Source organism: Takifugu rubripes, chromosome 15 (genome assembly GCF_901000725.2).
Source record: "Takifugu rubripes chromosome 15, fTakRub1.2, whole genome shotgun sequence".
NCBI lineage: Eukaryota > Metazoa > Chordata > Actinopteri > Tetraodontiformes > Tetraodontidae > Takifugu > Takifugu rubripes.
The window spans coordinates 1,706,214-1,731,499 of NC_042299.1; the positions used below are offsets into that span (position 1 = coordinate 1,706,214).

The 25,286-nt window shown below is 43.7% G+C and overlaps 1 protein-coding gene and 1 long non-coding RNA gene across 2 annotated transcripts in view; one reads left to right on the top strand and one right to left on the bottom strand.

Moving 5' to 3' along the window:
- Nucleotides 1-25,286, bottom strand: part of LOC115252687 (RNA-binding Raly-like protein) — a 199,980-nt gene that overhangs the window by 116,836 nt on the left and 57,858 nt on the right. The window lies entirely within an intron of this gene.
- On the top strand, nt 12,188-13,370 carry LOC115252697 (uncharacterized). Its single transcript, XR_003891018.1, has 3 exons — nt 12,188-12,572; nt 12,868-12,978; nt 13,134-13,370. It is a non-coding gene; the product is annotated as an uncharacterized lncRNA (long non-coding RNA).

Consider the following 25,286-nt stretch of genomic DNA (forward strand, 5'->3'; position numbering starts at 1 on the left):
GACATCACAAATTAAATCTCATATTGAACAGTTTTACTTTGTTTGGGCTTCATTTCAGCATCTCCAGATCTGCTTCCAGATTGTGAACAAGAGGACTCTCCTGGTGGAGCTGACTGGTCCCAGTTTGATAGGATGTGCTCCCCCCTCTCACTATGAAACACATCTCTATTAGTCCTTTGATTTATAGGATGAAAGAACCTGATCAAGACTCAATATTGTTCCAGCATTTATGTCTGAATTCATCTTTCAGTTTAAACATGATTCTTGTTTCTAATCAACAATATTCACATTAAGTCTGTAACTATATGACTGTCTGAGGTTTAAGTGTTAAACATCTCCAATAATAAACTCACAACCTGCTGCTGTTAATGTGACTAACAGCTGCCACACAAACACATCATCACGCTTTAGTTTTCTTACATTTGGTCTGAACTTCTGAAGTTTATCACTCTTTCTTTGGAGTGGTCACTCTTCAGGGACACACAGCTGGGCACTGTGGACTCTGCTCTGTCCTCGTCCATCCTGAGGAAACATCAGAAATAGTGATGAGACTGTGATGAAGGTAAATAATCTGTAGAGGTTGTAGTTAAATAATCCCAATTCACTGCATTTTTATCAAACAGGAACATTTCTAATCCATTCTGGATAACAACTGAATCAATAAATCAATGATGTCTCTGTATCATTTTCATGTTTTCAGAGTTTAAGCTGCTTTTTTTAACTGTTCCCTGCAGTGAGAAAATCATCCTGCAGCACTGAATGTGCTCTAAAGTTCTTTCCAGAGCAAACGTCTCTGCACTTGCAGCAACATGTTGTAGTCATGGATCCGTGAGGAGAACCGGATACAGGAAACGCCCCCACTTTGATCCCAAAACCCAACTGGTGGCCAACGGTGGTCCGGCAACGACGGGGACGCTGGTCCATCGGGCCCACAACACTGGTTTTCCACAGGCCAACATGGTGAAAGGACTGTCTTCAGCTCAGCCACTAAATTATCTGGTGCTACATAAACATACTAGTCAGGACTTTTTAACTTCCCTCCTTTGTTCCCCTCTTCAATTATTTCTATGATCCAAGACCTCGAAGATCACTGCTCTATTTAAAATAGATGAAAGAAATGACACCCACTCCTGCATTTCTTTCACAGTGGTTCCACAACATAGAACAATAAACCACTGTGAGAAAACGTGAACCAAAATCCTGTTGGTGTCCTGTGATCCTGTGTTGATTTAGTTATTTATTTTATTTTTATTTTAGTTATTGTCTTAAATTGGTCCGGCTGAGAGATGCTAACTTGCACACGATTACCGGTAGATGTTGTTTGACAGGTAATACCAAAATATCCAGCTGTAACCTGGACTGTTGAACAGCTCTAATAACTCTAAGAGCTTTTCACCTGTCACAAAAAAGTTTTAAAATGTTGTTAATACCTGTTAAGACTCTCTAACAACGTTAACAGCACAATACTCACTGTACACTCACCTTGTTGCTCTTCCTGCTTCGTCTGAACAGAATACTTTCACTTTTAAAACCTCTTCTGTTAATCAACAGCTTTATGGCGTATATATTACTACCATAAAAGCATTCTGGGAGGGTTTAAAGTTTAAAGTTCTTTTAGGATCAGTAGCAAAGAGCAGAAAAATAAACTAAACTTCACTTAGAAAGACTATTCAACTATAACTAAAGCCAGACTATAAGAAAGTTAAATAAGACCTCTTCATTTATAATGTATAACGATGTTTTGTGCTAAAACTAAATATGAAGTCTTGTTGAATTTTCTTAAGCCAAGAATTCTTCAGCTCTATGCAGCTCTTCAATAGTAACAAAAATGTTTTCAAATCTTGATTTTATCTCCAAACACAACTGTCAATTCTTTTCAATAATGCTCTTCGTTTCCACTCACCTTGTCGGTCTTCAGTCTTCCTGCTCAGTCTGAACGGAAAACTTTTACCTTTCCTTTTTCCTCTGTTAATGAACAACTTTATGGCTGTTGATTAATATTCCACTACTATAAAAGCATTCTGGGAGGGTTCAAGATGAAAAGTTGTTTTGCTATTTTAATGCCCTAAATATGTTTTTGCATTTAAATTAAAACTGACTAACTTAGTTAAATAAATAAATAAGATTTATGATGCTTGACAGATTTTAAAGACTTGTAAAAGCAGCATATTTCTGCAGCCCTGGAGTCCAGGAGGAGCAGCAGAGGTCAGAATGTGTCGGAGCGCGTTTAACTGTTGTCTGCAGTTCCACGCGTGTCCACCGGGTGGGGGTAAAGCACCACATGATATTTCTCCTTTTTGGAACTTCTTTCAGCTGCGTTGAAGGTTCCATCATCGGACACAGACGGAGACAGGTCACGTGACAACAGTCAGCCTTTAGTTCTTTATTACAGGAGGATCTGGTTTATATACAGACACGTATGTGCAAAATACTAAAAACTGTATGAACCCAAAGTACTAAAAAGTCTACATCCACGCACACGCGTGTATTAAGTGTTCATACACACGTGTGCGCGTACGTGCACACTGTATATTCATCTAATAACTGTTAGTTTCTAAAACACCAAAGTAGAGTCACTGAGGCACGGCTTCACCTCCTTTACACCGAGGTTTCCCTGAGCAGGTGTGATGAACTGTTGCAGGAGGAAAAGCATGGAACATGTTAATAACCGGACACAACAACACTCCGGTTTATTGTCTGACGGCATCAGTGTCTCTGGTTGCATCTGTCTGAGGAGCATTGTGAGGGGGGGGGGGGGACAGTGAGTGGATGCTGCATTCATCAAACACACAATAGTCAGAAGAGAAGAAGGAAGAACAGAAGTTCTTGTGCTCGGAGCGAACCGATGATCCTCTAAAGTCAGGCATCCTAAAGGTGGATGTTTTCTGAGGCCTGGAGGCTTTAAAGTGGCGCTTTTACCCACTTGTCCTCGTTCTGTTGGAAACTTGATCCAAAAACCTTTTCTGGAGCTTCATGTTTTGCTTTTTTGAAGGAATGAAATGGTTTCATCAGCGCTGCCGGGGGCTGAGCAGGCTTCATAAATCTGAAGCTCTGAGATCCTTTAAAGATCTCCTGGAATCAGCAGATGGGGGTTTGATCAAAAACTGTAAGAATCAGTCAAGCTATCAAATCTTGACTCAGTCCAAGCATGAACCAGTCCATCCAGAGCTGATTATGGCTCAGCCAGGAGGAAAGCACGGCCTGGGGGGGTTCATATGGAGCAGGCACACTCTGGCTCTATTGCTACTGAAAACAGCCCTTCAGCACAGCAGCCTGGAATACAGTTCTGGAGAACACCTGTTCCCAACAGAACCTGTTTAAAACGGGACCAGTAAAGATGCCCGGCGTGACCACGACCACGGGGAGAGGGGGGGGGGGCAGAGACAGGCGGTAACGCCGCTGCCCACCGATTCACCTGGAAACAACAAAAACCCCAGCAGCTTGGACCCAATATGGCAGCGTGTTCCTCAGAAACGCTCCTCAAACTCTCCCCACAGCTTCATTGCCAAACAGGATTTGGGTTTTTTGTCCGTGCTAAATGGAAAGTGTTTGTCCTTTGGTGGTCCAACAGGACCAGGATTTGGATGGATGGATGATTTGATGTTATTGAGAATAAAAACAGCTGAAAATGGAAGCGGAGATGTTTCAGAGCACCAGAGCTCAGAAAGAGTTTCTAATCAAACACCGCCTGTTGGGAATGATGAATGGATGCATTTTTATTTAATTTAGACTAATTTAGACTAATTTTAACATCCTTTATGCCAGTTCCATAGAGCGTGCGCACACACACACACACTAGCAAAGATGATATCCAAACAGCCAAATAAATGGGAGTCAAAAGAAATCATTTAAAGCTCATATGTCAGAGTCAAGGTCGAGGGTTTTCTATGGCCCCCGGGATGATATTGATTTATTATTAGAACCGGCCCGCAGGCCGCAGATGTTTTACACAGGCCAATACTACATTTCCCACAATGCAACGGTGACAGTCTGAGCGGGAGGTGGCTTCATTTCATTATTTATCAGTAGTCATTAGCATAACAGCAAAAGTTAACTTTCAGATCCCCATAAAATGGCAAAACGGAAGGTGGACACTGAGAACCGGGAGTTCAAACAAGGTGGGAGTGGGAGCACATGTTCACGGAGGCAGCTGGGAAACCTGGGTGTCTTCTGTGTGGAGAAAGGGTGGCGGTAATGAAAGAATATCATCTGAGACGGCATCATGAAGCTAAACACGCGGACAAAGACAAGAATATGGACATGGAACAAAAGCTACAGGAGGTTGAGGAATTAAAACCAGGCCTCAAATCTGGACAGGCTCTGTTCAGAAAAGCCAAATCTCAAAGCGAGGCTGCTGTCAAGGCCAGTTTGATTCTGGCAGAAGAGATCGCTCAATCAGCCCGGCCATTTCCAGAGGGGGATTTCATCAAACACTGCATGCTTAAAGTTTGTGAGCAAGTTTGCCCAGACAAAAGGCAGCTCTTTTGAAACGGGAGCCTGAGCAGAAACACCATTGTTGTCCCTCAATCTAAAAGAGCAGCTGGAGAAAAAGGGGAAAGATTTCATGGCATCTTCCCTGGCTGTGGATGAGAGCAGCGACATTAGAGGGGACTCCAGCCTCAACGTGACAGAGGAGTTTCTGGCGTTACGTCCTGTGCACGGCACAACCACAGGACAGGATTTGTATGAAGAGGTGTCAAGATGTGGAAATGAGATGGAGCTGCCTCGGGAAAAACTGGTGGGTTGGACAACAGACGGAGCAGCTGCCATGTGTGGACACAGGAGTGGACTGGTGGCCAAGATACGGGAGAAGATGCAGGAGGAAAACGTTACGGCTGAACTGACAGCTCATCATTGCATCATACTCCTGGAATCGTTGTGTGCTGAAGCCCTGAACATGGAACATGGAATGTTCACCATCACGCACGCAGTGAACTTTATCAGAGCCAAAGGTTTAATTCAGCGCCAGTTCAAGGCGTTTCTGAGCCAGTGGCAAACGCAGCGTGGTGATTTGCCCCATCACACTGAGGTGCGATGGCTAAGCCAGGGAAAGGTGCTGCAAAGATGTTTCCAGCTTCCTGAGGAGATCGGATGTTCTTGGACAGCAAAGGGAAAGACACGACTCAACTCCCAGACCAAAGGTTCTTGTGTGAAACGGCTTTTCTGTGGGACATTCCGAGTAATCTGAATGCAATGAAGCTGCAGCTGCAGGGTCGGGGCGGTGTCCCCTCTGATATGTACAGTACAGTGAAGGCCTTTAAAACCAAACGGACTCTGTGGGAGGCACAGATGCACAAAGGAAACTTGAGCCACTTTCCCAGCTGCCAGACCCTGAAAGAGAAGCTCTCTACCAGCGTGTTCCCGAGCGCACAGTTTGCTGATTAAATGAGTGTTCTCGCCGCTGACTTCCCACGCCGAGTCACTGACTTAAAAGCACCAAAAAGCAGGTTTGAACTGCTCAGCCGTCCGTTTGAGGTTGAGGTGGAAAGCTCAGCACCAAAGCTCCAAATGGAGGTGATTGAGCTCCAATGCAGTGATGCCCTGAAGGCAACACATGGGGCAGTGGGTGCTGCGGAGTTTGCCCGTTTCCTCCCCGACACACATCCAGGCTGCTCCAACGTTGCCTGTGTTTGGCAGCACAGACCTGCGGGAACAACTGCTTTCTTTGATGAAGCTGAACAAAACATCACACAGAAGTGGACTTCCTGCTGAACACCTTCACTCAATTGTGAGGAGTTCCTCAGCTCAGAGCCGGACCCCCAACATCGATGAACTCGTCCAAAAGGTGAGACACCACCAAGTATCAGCCTCAAACAAGTGAACATTAAGGTGCAATCACACATTTACAATTATTACTCAGCTCAAGTTTAAAAGGTAAAGGTAAATATTTTTCACTGCACATGTGCCTTTTCCTTGAAGAAAGTGTTGTTTTTGCTTAATAGATTTTTGCACTTTATGTTATTGTATTTCAATCCAAGTATGTTCTAAAAATATTTCAGTTGAGTGAATGATAGAAAATTGCTGTTATAATTTTTTTCTTTGAAGTAAATTTAGCCCACTTTTGCTAAATGAGAAATTGTACTGATGGTGCCTTGAATAATACCGCTTCATTCATTTAATGTTCATGTTATGGGGATTTTTATAGAAAGCAAATTTGTCTTTTGTGCCTCTTGAAAATTAAAAATGACTGACAGAGCCATAAGAAACTATTGCTTTATTTATCTGATCATATTGTAATATATTTGTTAGGTTTTCAGTTGGTTCAATTTGGTTCACTAGACCAGGGGTCACCAACACGTTGCTCCCGCTGTGAGCGGCCCACTACAGACGGGGCTATGAGCGGCCCACTACGGACGGGGCTCCCGCTATGAGCGGCCCACTACAGACGGGGCTCCCGCTGTGAGCGGCCCACTACAGACGGGGCTCCCGCTGTGAGCGGCCCACTACAGACGGGGCTCCTGCTACAGACGGGGCTCCTGCTGTCTGTAGGCCTCATGTGCCAGAGTGATGGGCTTTGAGCACGTGATGACTCCTGTGGTGAAGATCATCAACAGCATCCGCTCCAGAGCGAAACAGCTCAGAACATTCAAGATTCTGTTGGTTCTGTTGGAGGAGCTGCCAACTGAATATGGTGACCTGCTCCTACACACAGAAATCCGATGGCTCAGCAGGGGACGGATTCTGCTTCCTTTTTTGTCCCTTTTGAGTGAAATAAAAGAGTTCATGCAGTCCAGAGGGGAAGACGCCGCGCTGCTGGATTGATTGATTGATTGATTGATTGATTGATTGATTGATTGATTGATTGAGTACTTTATTGATCCCTTTAGGGGGTGTCCATCAGGGAAATTAGCATCTCCAAAAAAACGTACAGCACTGTACAAAATTACCCACCACCATTAAACCTATTAAAGATAATAAAAATAGAATCAAATGAGAAATAAAATAGAATAAATTAAAAATAGAATTTAAATATAAAATATAAAACTATAAAAATGTAAATAAATGAATAGATGGATGAATGAGCTGAATGAATGGATGTCCCAGTATTATGTTATTGCAGTGTTGTTCCAGTCCTTCTGTTGGCCCTCCTCCCCCCCAGTGAGGAGTTGAACAGTCTGATGGCTCGGGGGATGAATGAGTTCCCCAGTCTGTTGGTCCTGAACTTGGGGAGGCGCAGCCTCTGGCTGGTCAGGCTTCTCTGGCTGTGGACGACAGTGTGCAGAGGGTGGCGGACATTGTCCATGATGCTCCGCAGTTTGTCAATAGTTCTCCTCTCTGCCACTGTCGCCAGAGGTACCAGCTTCATCCCCACCACCGAGCTGGCCCGCCTGATCAGCTTCTCCAGCCTGGAGAGGTCCGCTTTTGTCACACTCCCCCCCCAGCACACCACAGCGTAGGACAGGATGCTGGCGACCACAGACTGGTAGAACATCCAGAGGAGTTTCCTGCAGATGTTGAAGGATCTGAGTCTCCTCAGGAAGTACATCCTGCTCTGGGTCTTCTTGTACAGCTGCCTCGTGTTGCTTGTCCAGTCCAGCCTATTGTCCAGCCACAGCCCAAGATATTTGTAGGTCTGCACGCCCTCCACCTCCTCCGTTCCTATCTGAACTGGTCTAGGTCTCGGTCGGTCCCTCCCAAAGTCAATGACCAGTTCTTTAGTTTTGGAGGTGTTGAGCTGCAGGCTGTTGTTGTGACACCAGGCAACAAAGTCCCTCACCAGGCACCAGTACTCCTCCTCTTCGTCGTCTCTGATACATCCAACGATGGCTGTGTCATCTGCGAACTTCTGGATATGACACATTTCGGAGTTGTAACAGAAGTCCGAGGTGTACAGAGTGAAGAGGATGGGGGACAGCACAGTCCCCTGTGGAGCCCCGATGCTGCTGACCACAGTGTCAGACGTGATGTCCTTCATCCTGACGAACTGCGGCCTGTCGGTGAGGTAGCTGGAGATCCAAGCAACCAGGCGGGGGTCCACTCGCATCTGTAGAAGCTTGTCCTGTAGGACAAGGGGCTGGATCGTGTTGAAGGCACTCGAGAAATCCAAAAAGAGGATTCTCGCTGTGCCACTCCCCTTGTCCAGATGCGAGTGGACTCGGTGCAGTAGGTAGATGATGGCGTCCTCTACACCGACCTTGTCCTGGTAGGTGAACTGTAAGGAGTCCTCAGCGTGCTGCACCTGGGGCCTGAGGAGGTTGAGGAAGAGCCGCTCCAGAGCCTTCATCAGATGTGAGGTGAGTGCCACCGGCCGGAAGTCGTTCAGCTCACTCGGTCTGTTCTTCTTGGGGACTGGAATGATGCAGGAGGTGGGCACTTTCCCCAGCTCCAGGCTGAGGTTGAAGACCCGTTGTAGCGGCTCCCCGAGTTCAGCAGCGCAGGTCTTGAGGAGCCGGGGACAGACTCTATCCGGTCCAGCGGCTTTTCGGGGCCGGAGCTTCCTCAGTTCTCCCCTCACCTGGTCATCCATGAAGCAGGGAGGATGTGGGGATGGTGAGAGCAGGGGGATGGGGGTGGTAGAGGGTGGAAGGGTGGGAGGAGGGAGGTCAGTAGAGGGAGGGGAGGTGGAGGAGGGAGGAGGGGAGGTGGGGTTGGGGGAAGGACACTGACTGGACACTTGACCGTGCATTTTTAACGGACATTACTGGGAAACGGAACAGTTTGAACTGGGAGCTGCAAGGCAAAGGTGAGACTGTTGCTGAGAGGATCAGTGCTGTAAATGCATCTAAAGCCAAGATGAACATTTTCTCTGTGCATTTACAGACAAAAGGTGCTGCACTTCCCCTCTGTGCAGATGGTGCTGAGAGACAACGCTTCTGCATGTGAGGCTTTGGACTAAAGCGCAAAATGCACAAATTCTGTCTTAAATCAGCATCAGCCGTCTTTGTTCATTTAAATATATGGAGCAGTGTTCCAGGATTAAACGTTGCTGTTGTCCAAGATTACTGACTGATCCATGATGTGTAACAGATTTCTATTATATCGATTAACCTGAATGTTTGCATTGAAATTTGACAGAAATCTGCAGAATGTAAACTGTATAAAAGTTACCTTTCACAGAAACAGTTGCAGTCTTATTATGGGCTGTAACTGTAGGAGCTCCAGCTTATGTCATTAGAATCTACATGATTCCGTTTATTCATGCTTTTAGTGCTCTTTTGACTGGATTTTACCAGGTAAAAATGTACCTTTTCTGCCCCCAATACAAGAGTTCCTCTGTGTTCTAAGAGTTTAAAGAAATGCATTTAAAAAACTTAAAACGAGGCCAGATTTCCTCCAAAAGCCTGGTTTGACCAGCAAGTCTGGCTCATTTACAGTTATTGATGAGCTCTTTTTCTGTGATATCTGCCATTTAAGTCCTAAAAAGCTATTTAAGGGTCGTTTTCCTTCCACTTCTCAATCACCGACGTGTCCAACGTCACAGGACCTGCCCAAAGGTTCCCGTTTCTGTCATCCTCGCAAAAACGGACTAAAAGGACGCTTCTCCGGCTCATCCAGCTCACGGTGTCCAGGCAGCTCACTTTCTCTGTCGGGTAGACGATCTTCCCACAGCGGGCGCACTGAGGGTTCATCCTCGGAACCTCCTCCGCGGTCTCCTCCGCTTCTTTAAAACAGATATAGTTGCCGTCGCCGGCAGCCGAGCGCCACAAGTTCCAGCAAACGTTTGACAACCAGCAGCGACGACAAAATGTAGAGATACAAGTCAGTAGGAGACAGACGGAGCCTCTGTGGACGCACGAAGGAGCCGCGTCCGGGCTGGAGACTCGCTGATGCTGCGCTGACAACCACCGTCAGTGACAAGCTAGCGAGAGTGAGCTCACGAGACCGGAAACTAGCGACAGGAACCGGAAGTAAACAAAGGAGCTGACAACTTTGCGTTCAAGTTTCATTCAAATATGCAAATAAAGAGTCAAATAAAAAATACATTTAAACTTAACAGAAAATATAAGGACTCATCAACTTTATTTATACCCAAAATGTCATTACATAAACTTCCTCATGCAAATATTTACGCTGTATGATATTAAACTATTAGCATTACACAAATGTAATTTAACTTATGCCAAAATGTACATGTAAAAATGTTTTGATCCTCAGTCACATAACACAAAGCAGATAAACACATAAGGAAACACAGTAAAGTTTCAAATTTAAAAAAATATCAAATCTAAAATATATTCACAAAAATAGGCATAAAAATTAAATTGAGAATCTGTGACTGTGTACTTCGCAATCCCTTGCTTATTCTAAGATTATTCTTTTTCTTATTTGAATTATTCTGTTTTTAGAATAGTTTATGGTTGAAGCCAGAACCTCTGAACGGAGGCAAAGCTTGACATGTGGAAAATGGGTGAGCTTCTTAATCACAGAAGAGGAATTTTAAAGTCTTGTTTAATGTGAAGAGGGATAAATAATTAAACTATTAGACTATTTCAGACACTTTCAGCCTCAGCTGTATCGTTTATTTATTTATTTTTATTATTATTTTTACAAAAAGCATCTTTACTCTTTGGCCCCATCTACTGTCTGTTGTGTTTCTAATTTGATCCAGCTGGTTGTGTTAGCTTTACCTGCGCAGAGGTTCCTGCTACAATCAGGAACAAACTCCACTTGTTTATTCTCACAGTCTGCTGATAAAATCTATTCTTGTTCTCCTAAAGCTGCAGAAAGCAGCAGTGGGCCTGACTTCATGCTACACCTACAAACCTGAGAATGGAGCCGAGCTTTATTGCTAAACAGGATTTGGGGTTTTTTGTCCGTGCTAAATGGAAAGTGTTTGTCCATTGGTGGTCCAACAGGACAACGATTTGGATGGATGGATGATTTGACGTTATTGATAATAAAAACAGCTGAAAATGGAAGCGGAGATGTTTCAGAGCACCAGAGTTCAGAAAGAGTTTCTAATCACACACCGCCTGCATCTTTCAAAATATGGTTTCAACCCCTTTAACATGATCAAATAGTCATAACAATGAACAAGTATCACGTGTCCTGTTATTTATACTTGAATTCGTTATGTTTAATACATTTCCGTGTGTGTACAACCACCTCCTCAGCAACGATGCCCAATTCAACGTGGCCTACTACTGCAACGTTCTGGTGGATTCAGCAGGTCTCTGCTACTGGTCACCACCCGCCATCTTCACATCGTCCTGCTCCATCAGCGTCAAATATTTCCCCTTTGACTGGCAGGACTGCACGCTCAAATTCACGCATGCACGGGCAGGATTTTTCATTGTTGTTTGAAACGCAGACAAACTCTGACATGATGTTTTAAACTGAGCTGAGTCAAGATTTTATAGAATCTAAACACATGAGAGGAGAAAAAGGTGCAAAAATAAAATGCACGGTGCAGCTAAACTCTCCCAGTAGGAAAAAAGGCTTTTTAAATTCTGAACTGCATTTCCCATGTTGCCTTGCAGCTCTCTAACGTACAATGCCAAAGAGATCAGGTTGCTCCTGAAGGAAGACATAGTCATTGAAACCAAGTGGACGGTTGAATGGATCATTATTGATCCTGCAAGCTTTACAGGTAACCAAGTGTTGGATTGCAATACCTCTTGTGTGTCACTGCCAATCCGCGTGTTCTTTAAATGAAGACTTCAAGTAAACAAATGCCAATTTCAAAATGTATTTACAATAAAATTATTTCAAGATACAAATATTACAGAGCTCTGGGCCAGTTCATAACCCTATAAACAACAGAGTCAATTGTCAGGGCATGAAGTCTGACCGCCTAACTATCCCTTGGCCCAGTCTTTTATAGAACAATATATGTAAATTATTGATGCTAATTCACTCCAATCCAGTCCTTCTTCTTGGATGACCTCATCTTCTTCTTCCCGCCTCATTTGGTGTTGGTGCAGTCCTTCTTCTCCATTATCTTCCCAGATAGCCAGGTCAGAGGTCATTCCTGCCGAGGAACTTATCAACACCAGTAAACAATTCTGTCACGTTTTACGATGGGGGTCTACCACTTTCCTTCTGACTGTCTCCTCCTGGCTCCAACTGTCTAAACAACATTCATGTCAAGGAAGGGTCAACTGACTACTTATCTTTATTCCACTGATTAAACATTCTACTATTCCTAACTTCTAAAGTGCTTATAACAGAAAACAGAAACATATGGTACAACACATGCTAATAAAATAAAGACAATTCTCTTCACAAGTAAAGATTATTTCCATTTATTTATTTTTTTTACTGCATACAGTCCTGGAGCTTGTTGGGGACTTTCAGTGTACTGGATGCTGTTGATACATGCAGAGAAGTTGTTTTCCCCAGAGCCTGAGCCTTCAGACTGGCTGCAGCTCCAACCAGACTGACAGTCATAACTTCATCACTTGTGTCTGAACTCTGGCTTTGACCAACAGAGAATGGTGAGTGGGAGATCATCCACCGACCCGCCAAGAGAAACACCTACAAACACATTCCCATGGAGAGCAACAAGCATCAGGACATCACCTTCTACCTGGTCATCAGACGCAAACCTCTCTTCTACGTGGTCAACATCATCATCCCCTGCGTGCTCATCTCCTTCCTGGCCTCGCTGGTCTACTACCTGCCCGCAGACAGTCAGTGCAGAGTCACAGAACGTACTGAAGCCAGCGTCAGGCAGATTAACAGTCTGGGACCTTTTCAGAATCACAACTACATGAACTGAGTTAACCTTCAACAGCACCCAAAGAATCAGACATTATAGCTGAATATCACGTCAGCACGGGACAACACAGCTAATAAAGCAGCAAACATCGGTAGTGGGCGGAGCTGAGGGGCCGCCATTAATCGAGAAACATTAATTAGCTCCCCAACAGATTTTTGAATATATTTTAAAAAGGATAATAAAAATGTGTGTGTGTGTGTGTGTAGGTGGTGAGAAGATGACACTGTCCATCTCGGTGCTGCTCGCTCAGTCTGTCTTCCTACTCTTGATCTCTCAAAGGCTCCAGAAACATCCACGTCCGTTCCTCTTATTGTGAAGTAGGTAAACGCACCATTTACTCCACATCACTTTAACTCTGAATCAGATATATTCTGCTTCTCCAAACTATATATACATTAGGGCTGCAGAACCAGGTGACAACCGGCTGAGATTTAAAAAATGGAAAACACCTGAGTGTGTTTGTGTGTTGAAGATATTTGATGTTCATCATGGTGGTGGTGACGGTGGTGGTGCTGAACTGTGTGGTCGTCCTCAACCTCCACTTCAGGACGCCGAGCACGCACGTCATGTCTGAGTGGACCAAACAGGTAAGACACACACATCCTGTTGTCCCTTTGTTGAACAGATGAACATCAGGATATATGAACATGTGACTGAATAACATATGAAAGAGGATATATGAACCTATGACTTAATAACATATGAAAGAGGATATATGAACCTATGACTTAATAACATGAAAGAGGATATATGAACATGTGACTTAATAACATATGAAAGAGGATATATGAACATATGACTTAATAACATGAAAGAGGATATATGAACATATGACTTAATAACATGAAAGAGGATATATAAACATATGACTTAATAACATGAAAGAGGATATATGAACATATGACTTAATAACATGAAAGAGGATATATAAACATATGACTTAATAACATGAAAGAGGATATATAAACATATGACTTAATAACATATGAAAGAGGATATATGAACCTATGACTTAATAACATATGAAAGAGAATATATGAACATATGACTTAACACGAAAGAGGATATATGAATATATCACTTAATAACATGAAAGAGGATAAAATAGTAACGTATAATACAGACATTTGAAGAGACAATTAAGAGAATGTTTCCATGCTTCTAAGAGTGCCCGAGGAGCCATTTAGAACTTTATAAAGATGCATTGTGTGATACCAGGAACTAATTTAACTTCAAGGCGAAGCTGCTTCTGCTTTGTCGACCATCGACTGATCTCCTGAAAGTCCACCAGTGCTTTTTAAAAACTGAATTTTTCATCTATGGAGGGAGTAGACGGCAGATGTTTCCACAGATGCTCTTCACCAGTGGTCAGTGAGTGATGCAGCAGATGAGCGGGAGTTGACTGGCTTCAACCAGCTACTGTCTCAATGTCTCCAGCCCATAGTGTGGATTCTCTACGAGATCAGACAGCAGCTTCACTCCTGAATCCTGCAGCTGGTTCCCACTCAGGTCCAGAATATATTTTAAAAAGGATAATAAAAATGTGTGTGTGTGTGTGTAGGTGGTGGGAAGATGACACTGTCCATCTCGGTGCTGCTCGCTCAGTCTGTCTTCCTACTCTTGATCTCTCAAAGGCTCCAGAAACATCCACGTCCGTTCCTCTTATTGTGAAGTAGGTAAACGCACCATTTACTCCACATCACTTTAACTCTGAATCAGATATATTCTGCTTCTCCAAACTATATATACATTAGGGCTGCAGAACCAGGTGACAACCGGCTGAGATTTAAAAAATGGAAAACATCTGAGTGTGTTTGTGTGTTGAAGATATTTGATGTTCATCATGGTGGTGGTGACGGTGGTGGTGCTGAACTGTGTGGTCGTCCTCAACCTCCACTTCAGGACGCCGAGCACGCACGTCATGTCTGAGTGGACCAAACAGGTAAGACACACATCCTGTTGTCCCTTTGTTGAACAGATGAACATCAGGATATATGAACATGTGACTGAATAACATATGAAAGAGGATATATGAACCTATGACTTAATAACATATGAAAGAGGATATATGAACCTATGACTTAATAACATATGAAAGAGGATATATGAACCTATGACTTAATAACATGAAAGAGGATATATGAACATATGACTTAATAACATGAAAGAGGATATATGAACATATGACTTAATAACATGAAAGAGGATATATAAACATATGACTTAATAACATGAAAGAGGATATATAAACATATGACTTAATAACATGAAAGAGGATATATGAACCTATGACTTAATAACATATGAAAGAGGATATATGAACCTATGACTTAACATATGAAAGAGGATATATGAACATATGACTTAATAACACGAAAGAGGATATATGAATATATCACTTAATAACATGAAAGAGGATAAAATAGTAACGTATAATACAGACATTTGAAGAGACAATTAAGAGAATGTTTCCATGCTTCTAAGAGCGGCCGAGGAGCCATTTAGAACTTTATAAAGATGCATTGTGTGATACCAGGAACTAATTTAACTTCAAGGCGAAGCTGCTTCTGCTTTGTCAACCATCGACTGATCTCCTGAAAGTCCACCAGCGCTTTTTAAAAACTGAATTTTTCATCTATGGAGGGAGTAGACGGCAGATGTTTCCACAGATGCTCTTCACCAGTGGTCAGTGAGTGATGCAGCAGATGAGTGGGAGTTGACTGGCTCCAACCAGCTACTGACTCAATGTCTCCAGCCCATAGTGTGGATTCTCTACAAGATCAGACAGCAGCTTCACTCCTGAATCCTTCAGCTGGTTCCCACTCAGGTCCAGAACCCTCAGATGGGAGGGATTGGACCTCAGCGCCGAGGCCAGAGAGCCACAGCTGATCTCTGATAACCTGCAGTACATCAATCTAAATAAAGAAGGGAAACTTTTATAAGGTTATAAGTGAAACCAGTATTAATCTGAAAGGTTAATCAAAGGCATGATCTGTAAATATTTAATTTAGTTACAGGTTAAAAAATGATAGTAATATGTAATTACCACAATTCCAACCTCTCAGGTTTGCACTGTTCCAAAGGAGAATATATATTGTTCTGGCCCTCACTCTTCCCAGGTTCTCCCACCTCTTTCCCTCCCATCTCATCATGGAGATCCATCTCACCTGTGGCTCATCTTTAAAGGCACAACCTGTCTTAGATGACTTCCTGTCTCCCTCACCATCTCCCTCCTCGTTGGCTGGTGTCTACCAGGCACCCTCACCTAGTTTTGTCTAATTTTGGTTCCCATCTGTCGGCTTTTTCATTGTCCTTAAATCAATTTATCATGAATAAGTGGTCCCCGTGTGGCCCTCCCTCCTGAAGGAACTGGGCACAACACACACACTCAGAAAGTGTGAGGACCCTCGGATGGAATAATGGACATTTTTGAGAATGGTGTTTACCTCAGAGTTTCCAGTCGGCAGTTTGGAAAGTGGAGAAAACCACAAAGCAGCTTCACTCCTGGATCCTTCAGCTGGTTCCCACCCAGGTCCAGTTCTCTGAGATGGGAGGGATTGGACCTCAGCGCCGAGGCCAGAGAGCCACAGCTGGTCTCTGATAACCTGCAGCATTCTAATCTGAAAAATGCAGGATGAGGTTATACGGTGCAGGTCTGCATGTTATCTGCGTCAGTACTAAACCTACGTTAGTTCTTAGTTGGGTCAGACCTGAATTCACGATATTCCAAGGAATTTTTTTAATGTGGTGCATCACAGCAGTGTTGAGAACAGCCTCACTTCACCATCTTAGCAGCTGGTTTATAGGTAGAAAAATGAAGACTGACCTGAGCCTCTCCAGTTTACAGTTTGGACTCTCCAGTCCAGAACAGAGCCGCTTCACTCCTGAATCCTGTAACGTGTTGTGGCTCAGGTCCAGAACCCTCAGATTGGAGAGGTTGGACTTCAGAGCTGAGGCCACAGAATCACAGCTGGTCTCTGATAAACTGCAGCCTCTTAGTCTAAAATAACAATTATTTTGAGAGAAGACAAATAAAAATCAACATGTACCAGAGCAAAACACAGCTTACAAGCAACAAACCTCTGGTCCTGCACCGGCTTATCTGCCTTATGTTCCTATTTTGGGTTCTTTCAGGGCGGTTGGACAAGATCTACATCGTATGTAAAGTGTGTGTGGGTCAAAATACCTTCCAAGTTTGTGAGACCACATTTCTCAGTAGCACTCAACTCTTGTCAGGAGTTGGGACAAAGCGACCCACTCCTGACAGCTTGTGGGCGATGCTGCAGCGACCCTGCAATCCCTACACTCTCTGGTGAAACCAAATCAAAGGTTTTAGACACTGCTGGATGCTGGAAGGGCGGCTATAGTCTGGACGCATCGTTCCCCTGACTGCACATTTCTCCAACAATGATTGGCAGCTGGTGTCACTTGTTCTCCAGATGAGAGAAGGAAAGAGAGCCCCCCCACAGTGTGTTTGATTGCCCCACTGCAAGCTCAATGCTGCCAGAAAACATTGCAGGAGCATCAATTCCCCTCAGGGCATCAACAAGGACCTCAGGAAAAGGTGCAGCTGCCACCTACTAGAGACAAGCACACTGAGCTGAGATTCAAAACCCTCTCCTCCCAAGAGAAGAGCTTGTTTGTTGGAGGCTCTTCTGGGCGATACCTGGTGCCACAGCTCCAGCTCAGCCCGTCTCTGGAGCTGAGGTGGAGCTTAGCAAGTTTCATGGTTCTCCACCACTTCCTCTCGCTGAGGACCTTCTCAGCTGGTGGTTTCTGCTCCACCTTCCAAGTTGAGCAGGTGATACTTCTGCATTCCTGCCACCAGTGTCTCTGCAGAAAGAGTCTTCTCTCCTGTTTTATATTATATTGTATAAAATTAGGATTTTTGGTTGATGTCTTAGATGTTGTTGACTAAGAGCAGGTTTTTCTTTAATAACATAGAAAGATTCGATGAGAAGAGCAAATGTATTATTTTATGAGCTACTTCCACTACTATTATATACACATACTTCCATATTGTCTTAGATTGCAAGCTGCATTTATTGCATGGTTCATAGAAAGTCATATTTGTGAGGAGAAAAACTCAAATAAGGTCATTTTCTTTAATGACCATTACAACAGAAGGAGGCGATGAACAAACAGATTTATCTAAATATTTGTGAAAACTTATGGATGGAAACATTTTTAAAATTTATTGTCTAACTAGTTACACCTGGGAAAGTACTGGATCATCTCTGACTGACCTGAGCGTCTCCAGCTCACAGAGAGGATCCTGGAGAGCACCACAGAGCAGCTTCACTGCTGGATTCTTCAGCTGGTTCCCACCCAGGTCCAGAACCCTCAGATGGGAGGGATTGGACCTCAGCGCCGAGGCCAGAGAGTCACAGCTGATCTCTGATAAACTGCAGTCCCACAGCCTGGAAAAGGAATAAATGGGGCAAATAAAAACACATTTCTAAATCTGAAAATGAAGAGAAAAGCAGAAAATGTAAAGAAATTTAGAAAAGACCAACAGAGGCCTCCTGACCTGAGCGTCTCCAGTCTGCAGTTTGGATGCATCATTGCAGAAGACAGTAACTTTACGTCGGCATCTGTCAGGCTTTGGTTCTCCCTTAAGCTCAGCTCCCGTAGATGAGAAGGGTTTGACGTCATTGCTGAGGCCACAACTTCACAATGACTCGTTGAAAGAACACTATCAGACAGTCTGTTGTGTATGAAACAAAAATAGGGTTCAAAAATAGAGTCAAACTTTGGGATTTCTAATCAACTTATCTGAGAATTGAAGAGAATTATTTTATCTTGTTAGCATCTTTTATCTTATTAGCATGTGTTATACTCTATGTTTTTGTTTTATGTTACAGGTAGTTTAGAAGTTAGGAATACTATATAATCTTTAGCAGGAATACACATAAGCAAGTCAGTTGACCCTTCCTTGACATGAATACTGCTTAGACAGTTGGAGCCAGGCAGACAGGAAATGGTAGACCCTCATCGTAAAATATGACAGCATAATTTACTGGTGATTGATAAGTTCCTGGACAGGAATATAACCTCTGACCTGGCCATCTGGGAAGACAATGGAGAAGAAGGACTGCACCAACACCAAATGAGGCAGGAAGAAGAAGATGAAGTCACCCAAGAAGAAGGACTGGATTGGACTGAATTAGCATCAATAATTTACATATGTCTTTCTATATAAACTGGGCCAAGGGATAGTTAGGTTGTCAGACTTCATGCCCTGACAATTGACTCTGTTATTGTAGGGTTATGAACTGGCCCAGAGCTCTGTAATATTTGTATCTTGAATTGATTCTGTTTGCTAAATACATTTTGAAATTGGCATTTGTTTACTTGAAGTCTTCATTTAAAGAACACGCGGATTGGCAGTGACATATGAGAAGTATTGCAATCCAACAATTTGGTGACCCCGACGTGATGAAGACAGAGAAGTCATCTGAGGAGAAAAATTCAACAATGGTCACTTCGGAGGACAACTGACGACAAAGGGATCCCTAATAAAAGGTAAGCAGACACCTGTTTAATCAAAAGTTCTGCACATTGGCAATTTCCAAATTTGTCGTCACTGTCAATTGAAGTGTCCTAGTTATAAATTCCAGATACAAATATAGAAAATATTGAAACGACTGCAGGAATTACGGTTAGAGTCCGGAAAATAGACGGTTAGAGGCCGGAAGTACTGTTGAAAAAACAGGGAATAAACGGTTAGAGTCCGGAAGTACTGTTGAAAAAACAGGGAATAGACAGTTAGAGTAAACCGGAACCAGTACAGTGCTGTATTGCTGTATACACAGCACTGTATATGAAAAAGATTTGGGTTGGGACTGACGGGACGGACACGCCCGACGCCCGAGATTTGTGTTTTTGTGTGGGTTGGAAAAGTGCCAGAGTGAACGTGAATTAAAAGGCTCTTTGTCCTTGAGAATTAACCCCCAGAGTGGAACCGGACCAACGAAGTTTGGTCTAGAAGCTTGTTTCACTGAGGCATTGAGTTGACCGTTGGAGTCATTCACATTCAATCTCACTTGGGAGCATAGTTAAAGATGGAACTGGAATGTGGCAAAACGTGTTGGGATCAGGGAGAATGTTCTCCCTATCCCCGGTCTGTGGAAGAACAGTGGAAGTGGACTCTTGATCAGGTGGTGAGTGGCATGAAAGAACAGGACACGGAAAGAGAATTGGATACAATAAAAAAGTTGTGGAAGGAAGCTCAGAAGCAGAAGATACTTCCCCCTCCAGAGGTGAAGGTTAATTTAGCTGAAGCATTGTGTAAGTGGGAGTCAGAAATTCACACCATATTACAGGATCATCTTGATAATCCAAAATTAGGGTTTATAGCAGGAAAATCATGGCAAAAACAGGGTAAGGAGTTAGAAGATAAGCCTCGAAGGATACATGTTGTGGCTGTGGCAGGTGCAGCAGTGCACTATTGCAGATCTAGGGGGGTCACACGAGTGCCCAATGTAGATAAGCCTTCATTAGAAGATCCAAATCAGACGCTGACACTTAACACCACTCTTTATCCATCATTACCTACTACCTCTTCCCCACCCCCATATCAATTGCCAGTTTTGACTATTAACAGTGGTCAGTTAGATGTGGACAGAGATGAAGAAATGCAGGAGTTACGTGAGACAGTGTGGGAACTTCGGAGACAGGTTAGAAGGATCAAACAGGGACAGGAAGAGGTTGAAGATAACTTAGGAAAAATTGAATTTAGAGAGGAAGCTCAGATGGTTCGCCCTAAAATCTCCCAACAAACTATATTTAAAAAACAGGACAGTCAAAAATCTACATTAAATGTCTTTAAAACACTTAGCAATCAAACAAAACAAGTGAAAAGAGTTGATCCCTCAGGAGGATTTGCCAGGGCTGAGCACAGGGAGGAGAAGGCAAGATTGATTTATGGCAGTGATAAAGAGGAGAGCGAGAATAAGACAGATACCTTCCAAATTCCGGCTACATTTATTGGAGAATTGGAGGTTCAGGAGCCTGTTAAAGCTCAGACAGAATTATATGAATTAGAATCATGGGAAGAGAGTGAGTGTGAGTATAGAGGTGTACCATTGACAGGGACCATAAATAATGAGGAGGCGGGTCAAACAGGAATACACACAAGGAGTAAGGGGCCCGTTTCAGGAATGCCGCAGCTACAGGCCCCTCTGATACAGAAAAGAGGAGGACAGGAACCAGTATATGTTCCATTTGCTATCACAGACACTAATTGTTTGGTGGATAAGATGCCCCCACCCGCAGAGGGAGGCGGCAAGTGGATGTCTACCCTTTTCAGTTTAACACAGAGCATGCAGCTGGCGGTGGGAGACTTTAGAGGAATTTTAGGGAGACAAGTGTCTCTCTGGGATTTGGATAAAGTTGAGGTAGCAGCAGGCATTAAAGATAGACCTAATGCTGCACGTTTTGGCCCATGTGCAACCAGGGTTGGTGAAGCTATGAGATATTTCCAGTATCTCCAGGAGCAATGCAGAACTTAAGATTTAAGTGGGAGGAAAGTGAGTCGGCACATGGATTCCTTGCAAGGTGTAAAGAGGAATGGATGTGTGCCACAGGGTGCCATCCTGGCTCAGATAATTTACACACCACTTTGTTCCATCAGGCAATAATTTTAGGACTTCCACAGTCAGTGAAAGAAGCCATGGAAGGAAATCCTGACCTTCCAGGTAGCACAGCGGACGTCTGGGAGAGACATCTCTCTCACCACAACAATACAAGTTAAACAACAGGGAAAGAAAGAGGGCGTGATGACAGCCCAGGAACACCTCCTAAAAATGCAGTTAGATGAAGCACAGAAAAAGCTTAATGATAAACTAAAGGAGGAAAAACAGATGGTTCAGCGGTTTTCTCAGCCGGTGCAGCCAGATCAGTTAGGTCCGCAGTAAGATTTTGTTCCGATAAACCCACATTGGGTGAGTCCTAGGGGAGGCATGTGTGGGAGACACGGCGGGCAGGGATACGGCTTGATAGGCGGGTACTTGAGCCGAGATCAGTGTCATGCCTCCAAAGGGTATGGTCATTGGCAAAGGGACTGTCCATATCACAACTACCCGGAGGTACCAGGCAGTGTTCCACCATCTCATGGAATTTATCACTGGAGCTGATTTTATCTGACACCGTCGAGCTTGTGGGGTTCTCAGGAAGCCCGGAGAGACTGCCGTTTTCTGGGCCATTAGTGACTCATTTTGCTGGACAGACTGTGTTGCACCCCTTTGTCATTTCACCACATTGCCCTATCAACCTGTTGGGACGAGATCTCCTTGTGAGGACAGGAGCAGCAATTCTGTGTGGAGACAAAGGTCTGGTGGTGCAATTTCCTAATGGAATGAAACTGAACTGCTGTATTTCACACCCAGGTGTGAAGGGACAAATGCTGATGAGTCCGACACCCTCTCCAGAACAGGGGGTGTGGGCGGACATTTATTGGGGAGAACTTGAGCCTAAGACCTCACCTGGTGTCGGTGTTGTGGCATTGTTTCAGAGCTGGGGGCCCTGGTTGTCGATGCTAAGTCCCTTTGCCCCGCCAGTTGATCCCTATCATGTCACTCTATTTTACGACCATGAGAATAATGAGGTGTATCAGGATGCGTTTAGAGAAAAGTTACAGGGAAGTTTCTGGATGATTACATCACCGTGTTTGTGTGTTGGGCCTGAGGGTGTGGCTGCACAGGTCGACTTTGCTGAACAGAATGATTGGTATGAGAGACTGTAAAGGAAATGTTGTCATTTCTGGGTCTCGCGAGCTATAGTAGACATTTTATTCCTACATATTCAGAAAAGACTACGCCCCTACGTGCAATGGTGAATGAACAGGGAATGCGTGATTTGGCAGCCCGGCTAACATGGACAACTGAGGGAGAGAAAGCGTTCATTGCTCTTAAACAGGCACTCACTACAGCTGCACATTTGGCAGTTCCGGAATATAAGGATACTTTCTTTTTGGATGTTTCTGAAGGAGAACATACAGTAAATGGTGTTCTGTTTCAGAAAAAAGGGGGTGAAAGGAAAGTATTAATGTATGCAAGTATAATGCTGGACCCCATTGAAAACAGGCAGCCACCATGTGTAAGGCATGTAGCAGGGCTAGCAAAACCTTTACAAAAAACAGCACATTTAGTGATGGGTTACGCTCTGACAGTTCTTACAACACATAGTGTGGTATCACTGGTCAGCTCAGCAGCATTCACCATGACCTCACTTAGGCAGACCAGGATGGACAAGATTTTAACGGCACCACACATAACATACACACATGAAGGGATCAATATGGCAGATGGTATGGGAGAGGGTGAACCACACAGATGTGAGGAGAAAGTGAAGAAAGATGAAAAAATTAGAGTAGATCTTAAGGCGGAGCCGTTAAAGGATCCAGATGAAATACTATTCACCGACGGCTGTTGTTTCAGACACCCACAAGAGGGGCTGAAAGCTGCCTAAGCAATAGTTAGAAAATCGGAAGAAGATTTTGAGGAAGTGGAAACAGGAAACCTAACAGGTAAAGAGTCAGCACGACTTGCAGAATTGAAGGCAGTTATTAGAGCGTTAGAAATATCAAAGGGAAAGAGAGTGACCATTTATACAGATTCAGCGTATGTAGTTGGAGCGATTCACTTAGAACTTTGTCAATGGTTGCGGGCAGGTTTTAACACAGCATCAGGATCTCCTATAAAACATGAGGCAGAGATGAGGCAACTGACACAGGCACTCATGGAACCAGCGGAGGTCGCAGTCGTAAAGTGCAAAGGTCACAGCATAGAGAACTCTCTGGAGGGAAGAGGTAATGAGGCTGCAGATCAGGCAGCAAAGAAGGCTGCAGGTTATAAACCAAGTTACAATTTGTTGTTGGTAGAGAAAACGGTTCATGAAATGCTTCCAAGATACGATAGGGAAAGACTTGGTTGTGATCAAGAAGAAGCTTCTCCACATGAAAAAACAGTTTGGAAGGAAAGGGGGGCTGTGAAAGTTGAAGGAATTTGGCGGGGCCCAGACGGCAGACCTGTTCTCCCGCCCGGTCTGGTAGATGCCGTTCTGGAAGAGGCCCACGGCCTGACACTGCGGGAAACCACGAATGATGCAGAGAATGTTCAATATGCACACGATTTAATGTAAAATCAACAATTCGACTACATGAGGGCAAGTTTCCAGTTGCCCCCATGGCAGGGCAGGAAAATTCTAGATTTCACCGACATGATTGATAGAGTCAATGGGTTCCGATACCTCTTGGTGGCAGTGGATGCATACACTGGCTGCCCAGAGGCGGTTCCCGTAAAAGCAGAAGATGCAAAAAGTGTTATTAAATTTTTAATTAATCCGACACATGGTTTCCCCAAACAAATTAGGTCTGATAATAGAACTCATTTTAAGAATAAAGATTTACAAGAAGTAGAGAAGGCGTTAGGCGAAGGTAGAAAGAATGAATCAAACACTGAAGAGCAAAATTGGCAAGATATTTGCTCACAGTGGAATGAAATGGACACAGGCGCTTCCAATAGCCTTGATGTCAGTAAGAAGCTCTGTTAAGCTCCCGAACAGGATTCACCCCCTTTGAGCTCGAGTGGGGTGTTCTCTTTCCAGGACTAGGAGCAGAAAATCCATAGGCCAGCCCAGCACTTGTATGAAATAAATCTTATTTTGTTCAACTAAAAACGACTCTCTCAGTTTTCTCCCAACAGGCAACCTCTGTAACCAGTCAGTGAGGATCCAGGAATTCCACACACAGCTGAGTGGGTTCTTCTGAGAGTCATCAAGTAAAAATGGTCAGAGCCCAGGTGGACTGGTCCCTTTGAAGTTGCAGAGCGAACATCACATGTTAACCCTAACATCCTAACATACTGACACTCTAACACATTAACCCTAACTCTGGTATCACTGGAATCAATGTACCCCAGCAGATAATCCACAGAGAACGCTTGGACAGATCCGGGAACATCTAAAGAAGATGGCACCATGATTAAACTTCTATTATTCTTGATTACAGCAAAGGGAGCGGTCAAGGAATTGTTATATTGGCCTAGCTTAGGCTAGGCCAAAAGGGGGATTGAAGAGAATTATTTTATCTTGTTAGCATCTTTTATCTTATTAGCATGTGTTATACTATATGTTTTTGTTTTATGTTACAGGTAGTTTAGAAGTTAGGGATAGTATATAATCTTTAGCAGGAATACACATAAGCAAGTCAGTTGACCCTTCCTTGACATGAATACTGCTTAGACAGTTGGAGCCAGGTAGACAGGAAATGGTAGACCCTCATCGTAAAATATGACAGCATAATTTACTGGTGATTGATAAGTTCCTGGACAGGAATATGACCTCTGATCTGGCCATCTGAGAAGACAATGGAGAAGAAGGACTGCACCAACACCAAATGAGGCAGGAAGAAGAAGATGAAGTCACCCAAGAAGAAGGACTGGATTGGACTGAATTAGCATCAATAATTTACATATGTCTTTCTATATAAACTGGGCCAAGGGATAGTTAGGTTGTCAGACTTCATGCCCTGACAATTGACTCTGTTATTGTAGGGTTATGAACTGGCCCAGAGCTCTGTATATTTGTATCTTGAATTGATTCTATTTGTTAAAATACATTTTGA